The sequence below is a fragment of the Hemitrygon akajei genome, chromosome 18 (genome assembly GCF_048418815.1).
Source record: "Hemitrygon akajei chromosome 18, sHemAka1.3, whole genome shotgun sequence".
NCBI lineage: Eukaryota > Metazoa > Chordata > Chondrichthyes > Myliobatiformes > Dasyatidae > Hemitrygon > Hemitrygon akajei.
The window spans coordinates 42,549,426-42,563,663 of record NC_133141.1 but is presented as its reverse complement, the minus strand read 5'-3'; the positions used below and the strand labels follow the sequence as shown (position 1 = coordinate 42,563,663).

At 36.7% G+C, this 14,238-nt stretch overlaps 1 protein-coding gene across 2 annotated transcripts in view; it reads left to right on the top strand.

The window, feature by feature from the left end:
• Nucleotides 1-1,274: 1,274 nt before the first annotated feature.
• The window catches only part of stat3 (signal transducer and activator of transcription 3 (acute-phase response factor)), a 44,789-nt gene continuing 31,825 nt past the window's right edge, over nt 1,275-14,238 (top strand). For both annotated transcript variants that reach the window (XM_073071501.1, XM_073071500.1), the window contains exons 1-2: nt 1,275-1,523; nt 3,093-3,196. The gene's annotated coding sequence lies outside the window, so the exon portion shown is untranslated. The remainder of the gene's footprint in view (nt 1,524-3,092; nt 3,197-14,238) is intronic.

Here is a 14,238-nt window from a genome sequence, read left to right as displayed (position 1 = left end):
TTCTGCTGAAGAGGCAGCAAGCTGCAGTACTGTAACTGGCTTTCAAATTCCAAGCAATGCAGGGATTAAAGCCAGATGAGTTTATCAGCAGATACATCCCAAAATGAGTGGGATAAAGGCAGCTGGTTCAGAAACAATGCAAAGGCAGGGTGGGGTTTGTCAATTTACTCAGTCACTTTCAGCAATCGGGGAATGATTTGTTTTTGTGTTTTTTTTTCTGTTTTGTGTCATAGGTATGTTTGTAAAGAGATATTAGCCATGAGGATTGTCTTTAGGTAGGTTATGACCCTATTTTGAGAATTCAGCTCAAATACTGCAGGATGTGCTGCAGACATAAGCTTATATAATACATAATTTCACATGTGATTAAGATCTGATATGAGACTACCAGCTCTATAATTATCTCCCAAACCTGACAAACCAGATATTTAATATCTGTTAAAATGAAAATACGTTAAAGACAACCTATTATAAAATGTTTTTTCTGCAGAAAATCAACATATTTTCAATTTAAGAGTTTTACTTGCTTTTTAGAAATGATGATTAATTGACTAGTGTACCGTGTATAAAAGTTTAATTTAATTCCCTTATAGAAATAATTGCAGAAACGTGGTAATAGACCCACGTTATTGTTTTATTTGCCGAGTAATCATTAATAGGGTATAGTTTATCACATAATTTAGTATTTTCACGTACTTTGTTATTAATGTAGCCTTATTCTTCTTTTGCTTTGCAAAATTTATCAGAATAAAATAATACTATCTGCATTAGAAATAGTCAAAGTTTGTCTCAAAAAGATTTCCAATTTTCTCAGTTCGAGTCAGAAGCTTAAAATTTAGCTTTAATAAACATTCATTATGCTGTATAAAGGCACATGCAATTAACTTTCTCTTTTCGTCAGATGAAAAAGGTTATTCATTTGATTGACAGCAAAACTCCCATCAATTTGTTCTCTGGCACTGGCGATCAGGCGAATACGTCATCGCTGCCAGGAACTCAGATGATTTCGCAGTTGAGGTGATTACAGAAACCTTTCGTTCCTCCCTCCGTTCGAGTTCCTTTTCAAAAGCGCCAGCGTATACGTCTTTCTGCAACTTGTTGAGGGAGGGAGCAGGCACAAAGGAACAGCCGCGGGGGCGGGGCCCATGCTCGGCACCTCTCAACCAACCTTGGTCCCGCCTCTGCCCTTCGCCGATTGGTTATCATTCTACGTCATACTTCGTGGGAGGATGCAGATATTTGCTTTCAAACGGTCGGTTCGACTGTCAATCAAGGTGAGCAGGCTAGGTTGTGAGTGAAGTTTGTAAAGGGGGGAGGGAAACTGCGTCAAAAAATATTCATTGAAACCTGTGATTCAACGGTTTTCCAGGAATTTTTTGAAGTCGAAAAGGATCAATTGTGTGACAAAATATTAGCTGGTCGGCGAGTGGACCGAGGCAAAGATGTTTCAGCCCTAGTGCGAGGTGTCAGAAAGTTGGGATTGACAGGCTGGAAACTTTTGTTGCTCTTGTCGGGAGCTACCGGTAGGTGCTGGTACAGGCCCGAGACCTGATGTTCCCTTGTCACCACGAAAGATGGTTCTGGAAGGGGTATGAGGTGTTAATTGCATGAGAAGTATAATTTATTTTGTGAGGATGTATTTATGTTTTGATACTTGGAATTTGGCATATAGAAAATTCTAACCCCCAAAAAATCGCAATTAATCATGTTCAAATCAACTGTCTTATGTACAAACAATAGGCTACTTGCTTGTGAAAATCGCTGCACTTTTATTATAGATAACATTAATTGAAAGGAAAGTTTTTTATTATAGATAACATTAATTGAAAGTTTTCATTCAGCCATCGGTTACAGGAAGAGTAGTGGCTACTTTTATGTGAAAGGAAGTTGATTTATGCGAGCTGCAATTTATCATTTATAGTTTAGTTCTGTTGGACTAACTTTTTGATGAATAATAGCTTTTTAAAAAAATACAAATGTAACATAATACAGACGAGCGCAATTAAATGTAAGTTCTGTTTGTCTCCAGTAAGTAGCTTCTGATGCTTGGAGCAGGTTGTGGAGGGTTAATCTGAAATTTGTTGGAGGCTTTATGCATTCTAAGTCAATACAACTGTGTTCCTGTTCAGTAGATTACTTGCCTTTACTATATCATGTAAAATATTTTTAGATTTGCAAATCCAATTTGGGTTATTTTTGAATTATCTTAGATACGAAAAGAAACCCCGGAGGTAGTTTACTTCCGTGATGAAGGTCGGCTATCTTAACTGCATAGTAAACGCTGCAGAATTTCTGAGAATCCAGCGTGTTGTGAAAGTGCATGTTTGATATTTAATTTATTGGTCTGTTCTTAATCTATTACATAAATATTTCAGTAATGTTTGTGTGTGTTAAAAGTAATACAGCAAGGATGGAACTGTTGCGGTATTTGTGTACTTTCATGATATAAACAGCTGCTTCAACAAGTGTTGGCATTTTAATGCAGAAATAACCTATTTTGATAGTGTGATCTAGAGATTTAACTGGAAGTAATCAAAGATGAATTAGTTTTGTAACTTCATTGTTAAACAAATCTACGATTTTATTGGTTGTGTTTTCCATAACGTTTTTATTTCTGTAAATAAGTGCCATCTAACCAAAGAGTGTTATACACAGCTGACTGAAAATGGCTTCTCACAAAATAACTAAGTTATTAAAGTCAGGAAATAGTTGAATACCAAGCAAAATCCTACTGTGTTTTATGTGCATCTGAGAAATTTATTAGCATTGTAATCCCTCAATGATCTTGATTTTAAAAAAAAGCCTGTGTCCATCTTGCAGAATAACTGATGAAACACTTGCTGTAGTTTGTTAAAGGAATTTTGTGCATAAGTCAGCTGGTTTTAAAAAATTCTTACTAAATGCTTTGAAAATGACTTTTTTGTCAGTTTTTTATTTGCTTTTCAGTTGATTTAGATGTCTTTGGAATTTCCAAGATCTTTAGTGATTTCCCCTTAATCTAAGCCATTACATTTCCCACCTCCCTCTCTTCCCCCTGCCAATCAATTTTCATTCCTGTTATCTGATTCCCTGTTAATCATTTTGTTTTTCAGTATTAGAGTACCGAAAAGACATCCTGTCTCTCGAGAAAGCTGTGGAGAGATCATTTTGATTAGTCATTTGAGGAGATCAAGTGAAATAACATTTCTTTAAATCAGTGAGTAATTTTTCTCCATCTCCATTTCACATGGGGTTGGTTCTGTTCTTAAAAATGATTATTACACGTGGGCCCAAACTATTACAGTGATGCACCCCCACCACCACGTTTCTGTGGTTAACTTTTGTATTAAATCTATTGCTAATAGATGAACAGGTTTGTATGGTATTCTCATGCTAATTAATCTCAGAGCAACAAACTCAGTGTGGAAGAAGTATCACATGTCAGTCAGAGGAAGTGCAATTCAGAATTTGACACTTCAAACAAGCTATTTGGATAATGCAAGTCGAATATAATTTCATTTAGTCCACAATTGAAGCTGAATATTGTAAAATGATTTTGAAACTAAAACAAAAAACGTGAAGTGTAGTATTTTGCTTCAGTTTACAAGAATGAGGAAGGATATTCTGCTTTTAGCAGTCATTTGCTGGTAGTGCCACAAGTTCACTTTCTCGTGGGTAGGAATACCACAGCATTCCCTGTTCATCAAATTGCAAAAGTCCTGGGAATTTGAGTATATTACAAGTTTCTTCATAACACTTAAGCTAAAGTGAGATGCATTGCCCAAAATTATTTTAAATTCTGCAGCTAGTTTTTTTCTTTTTCATTAAAGATGGTGTATCAAATGGTATTTGTTGATTTCATATTGAACTTGTATAATAAGGTGGTTATGGTCTCTAGAATAGACGTTTAGCTGCTCAATTTTACCATCAAAACTCAAGAAATCAGCAGATGCTGAAAATCTGAAATTAAAATGAAATGTTCTGGAAATACTCAGCAGATCATGCAGCATGTGTGAGGAGACAGAGTTGGCAGAAATTGTGATGCTGGTGTGATGGCTGGTGAATTTCAGCTCCTTTATTTAGATGAGACAAGTAGAAAAGTGGGGGTACAACACTGGAATGGTGCAATATGAAACATTGCATTTGCTGGAAATGTGAACTATGTGAATGCTGAGCAGACTGGCAGTATGGTGGAGAGGAGAAAAATTGTGACATATGCAGGCAGTAAGCCTTTCATCAGAACTAGCCATTCTGCTGCCAACTGTTATAGCTCACTGGACTTAATCTCAACAATTTTAACAGCCCTTCAGCATTTGTCACTTGTTCTGTCTTCTTCCCTATCACAGACAGCTCTGTTTATGAAATGTTAAACTTACTGGATTTCTAACTATTTTCTTGGTTTTGATGAAAGATCTTTGACCAGAAGCATTATCTCCCATTTCCGTCCTTTCAGATGTTGCCTGGCCTGCTGAGTATTTTGTTTTTAATTTGCTCTCCTTGTGCTCTTATGTCATGTTTCCACACCCTGTAATTATACTTACAGTCCTATTTAAAGTCCTATTTTTAAGCCATAGAATTTGAATTGGTAAACACTTTACTCCTGCTGAAATTAAGGTCTTGTATTCACTTAATGTATTGCTTCAGTTTTGAATAATTTTTGGAAAGGTATCATTTGCTACAGGTACCTGTTAAGGGGAGTGGTGTGGGGATGAGTTCATACGATTATATTCAGAGCTTTTAAACTAGTAAGTAACTAATCAGTTCCCTTGGATACGCTAGTGGCACGATCAAGTTTTGTGAACATTAATGGCATTTTGTTCCCATCTTGTATGTGTGGGTACAGGTGAGTGGAGGGGGGGAAACAAATGTGGAAACTAGAATCATTCCATGCTTTGAAATGTAAATACAGTTTAACATTCCCTCAGTTCTAATCAACAAGCTCGAAAACCTAGGCTCCTGCAACTGGATCCTTAACTTCCTCATCGAGAGACCACAGTCACTACAGATGGGAAATAACATCTCGCTGACAATCAACACCAGTGCACCTCAAGAGTGCGTGCTTAACCCACTCCTCCACACCCATGGCTGTGTGGCTAGGCACCACTTAAACACCATCTATAAATTTGCTGAAGCCACAACTGTATTGGGCAGAATTCCAGATGGTGATGAAGAGGTGTACAGGAGTGAGACTGATTAGCTGGTTGAGTGATGTTGCAACAACAACCTTGCACTCAGTGTCAGTAAGATTAAGGAATTGATTGTAGACTTCAGGAAGGGGAAGTCAAAGGAAAACACCAGTCCTTATCAAGGGATCAGCAGTGGAAAGGGTGAATAGTTTCAAGTTCCTGGGTGTCAACATCACATTGGGCCCAACATATTGATGCAATTAGAAAGAAGCACAGCAGAGGCTATATTTCATTTGGAGTTTGAGGAGACTTGTTTTGACTCCAAAGACTCTTGCAAATTTCTACAGATATACTGCAGAGATCATTATTGGTTGCACCACTCTCTGGTATGGAGAGGCCTCTGCACAGGATTGGAAAAAGCTGTAGTAAGTTGTAAACTCAACCAGCTCTATCATGGACACTAGCCTCCACAACATCAAGGACACCTTCAATAGGTGATGTCTCAAAAAGATGGCATCCATCATTAAGGACCCCTACAACCCAGGACACGTCCTCTTCTCATTACTACAATTAACAAGGTGGTACAAGAGCTTGAAGAGACAAACTGGCTGTTTCAGGAACAGCTTCTTTTTCCCCTGCCATCAGATTTCTGAGTGGACAATGAACACTACCTCAATATTTTTTGCTCTCTTTTTGCACTACTTAATTTATATATGTGTGTGTATATATATATATATTTTTATTATTATATTTTAGTTTTATTATGTCTTGCAATGTACTGTTGCCGCAAAACAACAAATTTCATGACACTTACCAGTGATATTAAACTTGATTCTGAGTTTTGCATTGTCATTACTCTTGTGGAATGAAAAGATTTCATAATGATTTAAAAATAAAAAGCACATAATTTAACTTCATCCTTTTGAGGTTTTTAATTACACTTCTTAACTAGAGTAATATTGAGCAAAAGGTTGACAGCAGCAGAGATTTGTTTAACATAATTTTAAGAATTGTGTTATTTTATGCTGCAAATAATACATTAGATACCTTCTCTGCAGAAAGACAAATAAGATTGATCCTGGATTTCTTTCTTTTCACTCATCTACTAATCCAAAAATAATTAGAACGTAGCACATCTAAAAGTAGGTTATAAGGTTGACACAACATTGTGTGTACTGGTCTATGTTCAAAAACAATTCTATAACTTCTAAAAATGACTTGTTCAACTATTAAACATCTTGCTTCATGAAGTGACTTTTGCATCTAAATCCTTGACCTCAGAATCAAGGATAATTTCTACTCTAGCTTTGTGGCTTCTGAGGTGGCTAACTAGGCCAATATGGAAACCACATTCTCTTCCACAAATGGGGCAGAAGATGCAGACAAGTGAGTGGCTTGTGAGGTAACGTTCCTTCCACTGTTAAGGGGGCTTTACCCAGATTATAGCATGAATTGCAGGTATTAAGGAGATCCATTAGACATCAACACAAGAGGTTCTGCAGATTTTGAAAATCTTGAGTATCACAGAAATGCTAGAGGAACTCAACAAATCAGGCAGCATCTATGGAGGGGAATAAACAATTGGAACTGGAAGGAAGGGGAAGGGGACAGAAACCAGAATAAGAAAGTGGCATTATTACAAAATCTGCAACTCCAAAAGTCAATGCACAAAAAATGGCCTTAACCATCAACCAATTCACTGGCAATGTCATTAAAATTAGCACAGTAACAAACCCAGTTGCAAATAAAATTATTTAGAGATCGTGTTACTGATCCAATTATACATCATATTATAAACCTTATATACCACTAGATTGTTCAGTTTTTGATCTTTCTATCTTGTGATTATTGACTGCTTAAACTTAATTCTACACCCTTTAGAGAATAAGAGAAAAGTAGGATTGATTTCAATGTATTTTGTAAATCTGGTGCTTTATTTTACCTAGTTATTCTGTAGTCTATTGATATAGAGGGGAAAGGTCTTGTGCTTTATGTATCTGGTCATGGAAATGGGGGAGGGGTGAAGAGTGAACTGATTAGATATTCACCATTGTATTGGGCATAGAATTAATTGCAAGAGCTTAGAGTTGAACTAATCCACTTTCAAATTGAGTGGCCCATATGACCCTTTGGTAAAGAGTCAAGTATGAAAGAATATGGTTACACACAATACAGGTTTCGTTATGACAATCAAAAACTATAGATGCTGGAAATATGAAAAAAAAGCAAAACACTTTAAGCGTTCAGCATTTCAGGCAGCATCTGTGGTAAATGTTAATGTTTCATGTTGAAGACTATTTGTGAAAACTGGAAAAGACTGAAACAAGTGTGTTAAATTCAGAGAGGGTGCTGATAAGATCTCATTAGATCAACCAGTAAACTTGGAGATCCTTTCTAAATGTATACCAGTAAAGCATGAATTATATTCTTAAAGATGTGATTACAGAGGAGAATTAAATCGCCGATTATTAACACAACACTGCCTGTTGAGGTATATAGTATTGATCGCTATTTGCAACTATATTTGCACGCTTTTGGCTGTTGATGCTAAATATGAACTTTGCCCTATTTGCATTTCTTCTAAATGTGGAAATGATTCTATTGACACCTGATTTTTTTTTGGTACTGTTTTATTAAAATTATTCATACTATAGCTAAGTCATTTGTTTTGCCTTCCATGGCAGTGAAAGACAGTTTTTTTTTCCCCCTTTGAAATTCAAATGTCTGAAGTAATTTGGAGAAAATGAAGTAGGAAAAGAGGGTGAGTTTTGAAAGTTTCACTTCATTCTCAGTGGATTTCCTTTAATACCCCATAAAATTTGCACTTGGATTAATGTAAGGTAGCAAATAGATGGTTCTTCATGGCCTCTTCAGGAGCACATAGACCATTATAAACTCTTGGAGATTAAAACTACTGCCATTTGCATGGTGTCTCTCAAGGCTTGTAAGCAGGTCCTTTGACCTAATTTGTCCATGCTGATCAAGATTCCTTACTGAGGTAATCCCATATGCCTTCATTTGGCCCTCGCCCCTCCAAACTTTCCTTGTCCAAGTTCTCACAGACCAGAATATTGAGTTAACAAGTTTAGCAAGTTCAAGCTGGAGGGGTGAAGAGAATGTGTATTGAAACTGATTTCATGTTTCCTGATGTTAAAGTGGATGCGAATGCGAAATTGAAGGGGGCTGAAGAAAAGTTGTTGAGGAGCACCAGTGATAAAGAAGTAATTTCTGGTGATTCCCCCCCCCCCCCCCCCCCGCACATGACTTTATGGATTAGAATGGAACCAAAGTATTCCTGAACAGTTAGAGTGGGGGTTCCCAACCTGGGGTCCACAAACCTCTCAGTTAATGGTAAACTTCCATGGCATTAAAAAAAAAAGTTTGGGAACCCCTGAGCTTATAAGTTTTAGAGGATGGGGTGGTTAATTGTGTCAAGCTGCAGATGACCCAAAAGGCAAGGAAGGCGTAAACAGTTTTGTCATTTGTTATTTTTGAGAAGGGTGCTTTTGGTACTGTGATGGTGTTAACCAGAATGGTTTGAACAAACTTTTTGAAATTTTTTAAGGATAAAGTAATTAATGGCCAAGTCAAATTTTCTTTATGGAAGATAATTGTTCTAGACATGGCAGCAGGTTTGTTTTCACTGCTGTTGTGGAATAGAGAATGTATATTGGGGCTCTGCTAAAGGGCATTGATCCATTTTAGCACTCTTACCCTGGGGGAAAATACTTTTTTCTCTAGTTTATTTTTAACAAAACAAACATAATTAAAACTTATCAGCTTGATGTTGTTCTTTGCAAATGCAATGTATAAACTTATTTTCATTTCCTTTTTTTTGCCCTCACCATTAAATGTGTGTGAAATGAATATGGGTCAGAAGATAAAGAAATTGGTTTGGCTAGAATTTCTAGTTCTGGAAAGCCCAGAGATAAACAAAAAAGGAAACCAAGCAAAGAATGAGGCCCTATCAAGCCAAAGACCGTTGATTTCTTTTGGTATATAGAATGTCTTGGATTATCCGCACAGATATCTAAATTTGTGTTTAAGGAAGTGCTCCCAGTTTCTGAATAATTATTACATGTGACTTCTTGAGGGTGTGTGTGTTCAAAGGTTTTACCACAGCCTAGTGCATCTCAGGTTGAAGCATCCAAAGCCCCTTTGATGATTGTCTGTGTCTAGTACCTTTTTGGAATGCAAAGTATATTGTAGGCAGTGAAATTATGAAATATAAACAATATTTTGGAAATAACTGAGTTGTGCATGTTCTGTGGAGAAGCATATCTTTTGAGTTGATGACTTTACTCACTCTTAAACACGTCATTCAACAAAATCTACAAATATGAAGGTGATTCCACTTGCCTTCGTATATTTTTATACTTCCTTCATTGGTGTGGGTCTTGTTACATTTACTTTTTTATTTCATTATATTAAAATGCAATCTAGGCTGACATTTTTTAGTACTCATTTCGTAAGCACCATATCAAATTCATACCTCCGACCTCTGTCTTCAGTTCAATTACTTCCCTTTTTTTGTCCTAATCCCCTTTTCCTCTCATCACCTACACTCCTAAAGCTTAATGTCTAAACTTGCATTCCTCTCTGTAATTACAGAAGTAAATCAAAATATGTTCATCACTGTTGGCAATGTCTAGTCCCGCAGTAAATAAAGGAAAATCTTTGCAACTGTGTTTTTGCTAATGTTAAAGTGTTAAATGGATGAAAGTTTTCAAATTTATACATTTTCAGCCTATTATATTTGTCTTTGATTCTTTTTCTCTGTGAAATTCTGTTCTCTCTAACATAGTTTGCATTTCAAAGTACTGATTTCCTGTAGGGTTACAGCTTAGTTTGTTTTATTTCTCCATTTAGTTCAACTGATTGTATAGTGTCAGCAAAAGTAATGTATAGAAACGTTGTTGCACAATGTTTCTTTTGGGTTGCTTGTGTGTCTCATTAGGGAAATAATTTAGAGATGTGTTGCCACAATGCCAGTTGGAGTAAGCCTACTGCTTTTTATCTGCTTTCATGTGTACCATTGACACCTATTCACTTTCAGTTTGACAATCATGTTTGTAGATTGCCAGTCTACCAAGGCTTGTCTGTCCTTACACACAAAAAAAACTTGTTGATCATCAGATAACAGGAGTAACAAAGGAACCTAGCACTTGAGTCTTATGTCTGTACCTTTGTTGGAGGCACCAATTTGTGTTTCTCAATTTCAATCAAATTGTCATTGATCAATTGTTTCAGCTGTGCTTGCATTTAAAATTGTCACTGACTATTGGTCACTTTCTCTGCAGACTCTAAATCCAATCTTGTTCATGCTTAATATGAAATAGTTTTGAGTAGTATTTTCAGATGTAAACTTTCATTTCTTAACTGCTTCAGCACAAGTGAAAATAACGAATACATTGTAAATTAGTCTGCATATGTTAATTTTGGTGAATGCTTTTTATCTTGTAGAAATTAAAATTTAAGTTGTGAAGTACTGTTTTAAAAAAGATGTGTTGGTGATTTTGGGGAAAGGGAGTAAGAGTATGTGAATAACTCATCAGTTAATAACTCATCGGGGTGATTGAAAAGTTCGTGGCCTAAGTAGGAGATGAGTTATTAACTTCAAACTTTCTGCATATTCACTCATAATTGACCAGCATGTGCATGCAACAAGAGCAGTATAACTCATCTGCTTCCACCTTGGGTCACGAACTTATCAATCACCCCTGCTGTGGGCACTTTCTGGAGGTCCAAGATCCGTATGCTCCACGACTGCTGGACTAAGTGTGTAAATGTAGGAGGGGACGATGGTGAAAAGTAAATTTGCTAGGTTTTCTAAAATTGACTCGTTCTACCTTAGGCCATGAACTTATCAATCACCCCTCATAGCTTCATTATGCATTAGTGCATTTTGTTTATGGCTTTTATTGCAAGATGTATTGTATTTTGATGTTTGGTGACCTTGCACTTGGTGTGCTTTTATAGGATGTCTTATGTGAATATTAAATAGTTCTTCAAAAGTTTGAATCGTTTTAGAATTTCCCTTTTTAAAAAAAAATCCCACTTCAAATAGTGCAATAGTATTGCTGCTTTTAGACTGTAGGTATCTTTGTCATTGGTGAATCACAGCTGAGTAATTTTAAGGTTTTCTTCCTTTAATTCACAGAAAGTAAGTAGGTATTGCCCTCACTGAATTACTCTTGACTTAGTTTTGTATGTCAAAATTGAAACTGAAGGTCACATCAAATTGCTCATAACAAACGAGAAAAATCGATATTTCAATTTTGGGTCTTAAAGTTGAGTTAACTGATAGAAGCCTGGCAAATTACCTTTTTAAAATGTTGTGTAATTTAATTTGGGATCTACTGTATACAAGAAATCAACAAATCTCTTAATGGCACATGATGCATGAATTGGAGTTCACAATTAAAAATAAAATGATGTAATCAATGTAGATTGGGGCAATGTCATTGTCTGTTTCATGGTTGCGTGTTTTTTATTGCTTTGTTGTTTTGTGGAGCAGCACAGTGCAGGACATAAAATTACTCAAGTACAATAAATAAATAATGCAAAAGAGGAGTAGCAAGTGTGCATGGACTGTTCAGAAATCTGATGGCAAAGGAGAATGTAAAATGTGGAGTGTAAATGATAGTAATGAGAAGAGGGCATGTCCCAGATGGTGAGTCCTTAAAGATGAATGCTGCCACCTTGAGGCTCCACCTTTTGAAGATGTCCTTGATGGAGCTGGCTGAGTCTACAATTACTTGTAGCTTCCTTCAATCCTGCACGTGGGGGACTTCATACTAGGCTTTGATACAACCAGTCAGAATGCTTTTCATCGTACATCTGTAGAAGTTTGCTAGAGTTTTTGGTAACATACCAAATCTCCTCATGAAGTAGACCTGCTGGATGCCTCCTTTGTGATTGCATTAGTGTGTTGGACCTAGGATAGATCTTGATGTTGATGCTCAGGAACTTGAAGCTGCTCACCCTTGCTGCTACTGACACCTCAATTAGGGCTTGTGGGTGTTCTCCCAACTTCCCCTTTCTGAAGTCTACAATTAATTCTTTGGTCTTGCTGATGTTGTTGTGACACTACTCAACCAGCTGATCAATCTCACTCCTGTATGCCACCTGGTTGTCAACTGGGATTCTGCTAACAACAGTGATGTCATCAACAAATGTATTGGGTGCAGTTTGAGCTGTCCCTAACCACACAATTATGTGTCGAGAGAGTAAAGTAGTGGGCTAAGCACACATCCTTGAGGTGCGCCTGTGTCGATTGCCATTGGAGGAGATGATAACAATCTATACTTGAAGTCGAGGATCTAGATGCATAGGGAAGTAAAGAGACCTAGGTTTTGAAGTTTACTAATTAGTACTGAGGATAATGTTTGTTTACCTGTAATCGATGAGCAGTAGCCTGGCATATATATTGCTTTTGTTCATGATCCCTGTAAATGGGGCAATATTCTGACTTGGCCTGCATCCCTTTTGTAGATCAAATTTTGGACAGTTCATATTGGGTATCATTGACAGTAGCATTTTGGTTAGCTACTGTATTAGTATTCAGAGGCCTGGGCCATTGATAAAGGATGTATTTGAATCTCTCAAAATCAGAAAAACAAGTTAAATTCAAGTAGTTTAAATTTAGGATAGTTTTTTAAAAAAAGAAGCTGGTATAGTGGCGATCATAAACTTAATATATTTTTAAAACAGCCAGACTCGCTACTTTCTTTTGAAGGAAATACACCATTTAACTAGTCTGGCTATTTGATGGGTCTGGGGGCATAAATGTGACCAACTCAGTATTGCCCTCCAAGTTGGTTTGGTAAGTAGCTAAATTCAAGGATCAGTTAAAGATGGGCAGTAAGATCTGGCTTTGCTAATAACATCTGCATTCCACGAATGAATTTCTAATATTGCAAATTTCCAGGAATACATTAATTTGACTCTAGAACATACACATTATGTATCTTTTTGTTACATGACTATGAATTATGTGATTTTAATGTCACCCACTGGGAAAACACAACCTGCTGTTGGTTTCATTAGCTTTAGTGGGGGTTTTCCCCAAAACCCTACATCTTGGGTAGTAAATTATTTTAAAATGTTCACATTGCTGATTTGGGAATTTCGATTGTCTTTGGGTGTAGGTATTTTTCAAAGGACTGAACGTTTAAGAAACTTATTTGCCTACTCAGAGTGATGTAAATATCATGGAAAATAGCTGTAAACATACGTTAGCTGGGGAATTTACCTTTCTAACAGGAAGTTGCAGTCGATTCTGACCTATTAAACTGTTTTGTTTTCATATGAAATTTTATAAGCATTTGTACAGCATAACAAGAACATTTAGAAAAAGCTTATGTTTCACTGGGCAGTGTTTTATTTTGGTTTTTCGTGTCAAACTTTTACTTTGTGCTATTTTTAGTTGGCATTTGAAACGGACATTATTCAGTTACTTGATTATCAGTTTCATCTGAGTTTAGACATGAAGTCCACTCTCCATCCCCAACAACCGGGGTAGAAAAAAAATGCTTTGATATCAATTTCTCAGAGAAGCTGTGCTTATGCCCTGCATCTGAATACTTGCAGTCTAAATGAATTTCTGACAATGGGATTTGTGTAAAGTTACCTTATACTTTCCTGTTTTAATGGTGCAGTTCAACTCTTCATTGGAGTCTCCTGTCCTTTGGCTAATGCTGCGCAAGTTCTTTTGCATGTGTTACTTTAAATGTATTTATCTATTTAGAGATCAGCATAAAACAGTCCTTTCCGGCCCAAATGAGCCACGCCACCCACATGCCGACAATTTAGACTAGCCTAATCACAGGGCAATTTACACTGACCAATCAACTTACTAAGCAGTATATATCTGTACTGTGGGATGAACATTTTGCTGTAAATTTGATTTCTTCTCTAGAGTCATAGAGCATTACAGCATGGATACAGGTCCTTCAGCTCGGAGTCCATGCTGACCACGATGACCAACCAGCTAGTCCAATTTTCTGCATTTTGCCTATATCCCTCTAAGCCCTGCCTTCCCTCTCCAAGTACCTATTCAGATTATGCTATTGTATCTGTCTCATTCCATATTCTCACCACCCTCCAAATGGGAAGAAACTTTCCCTTTGTG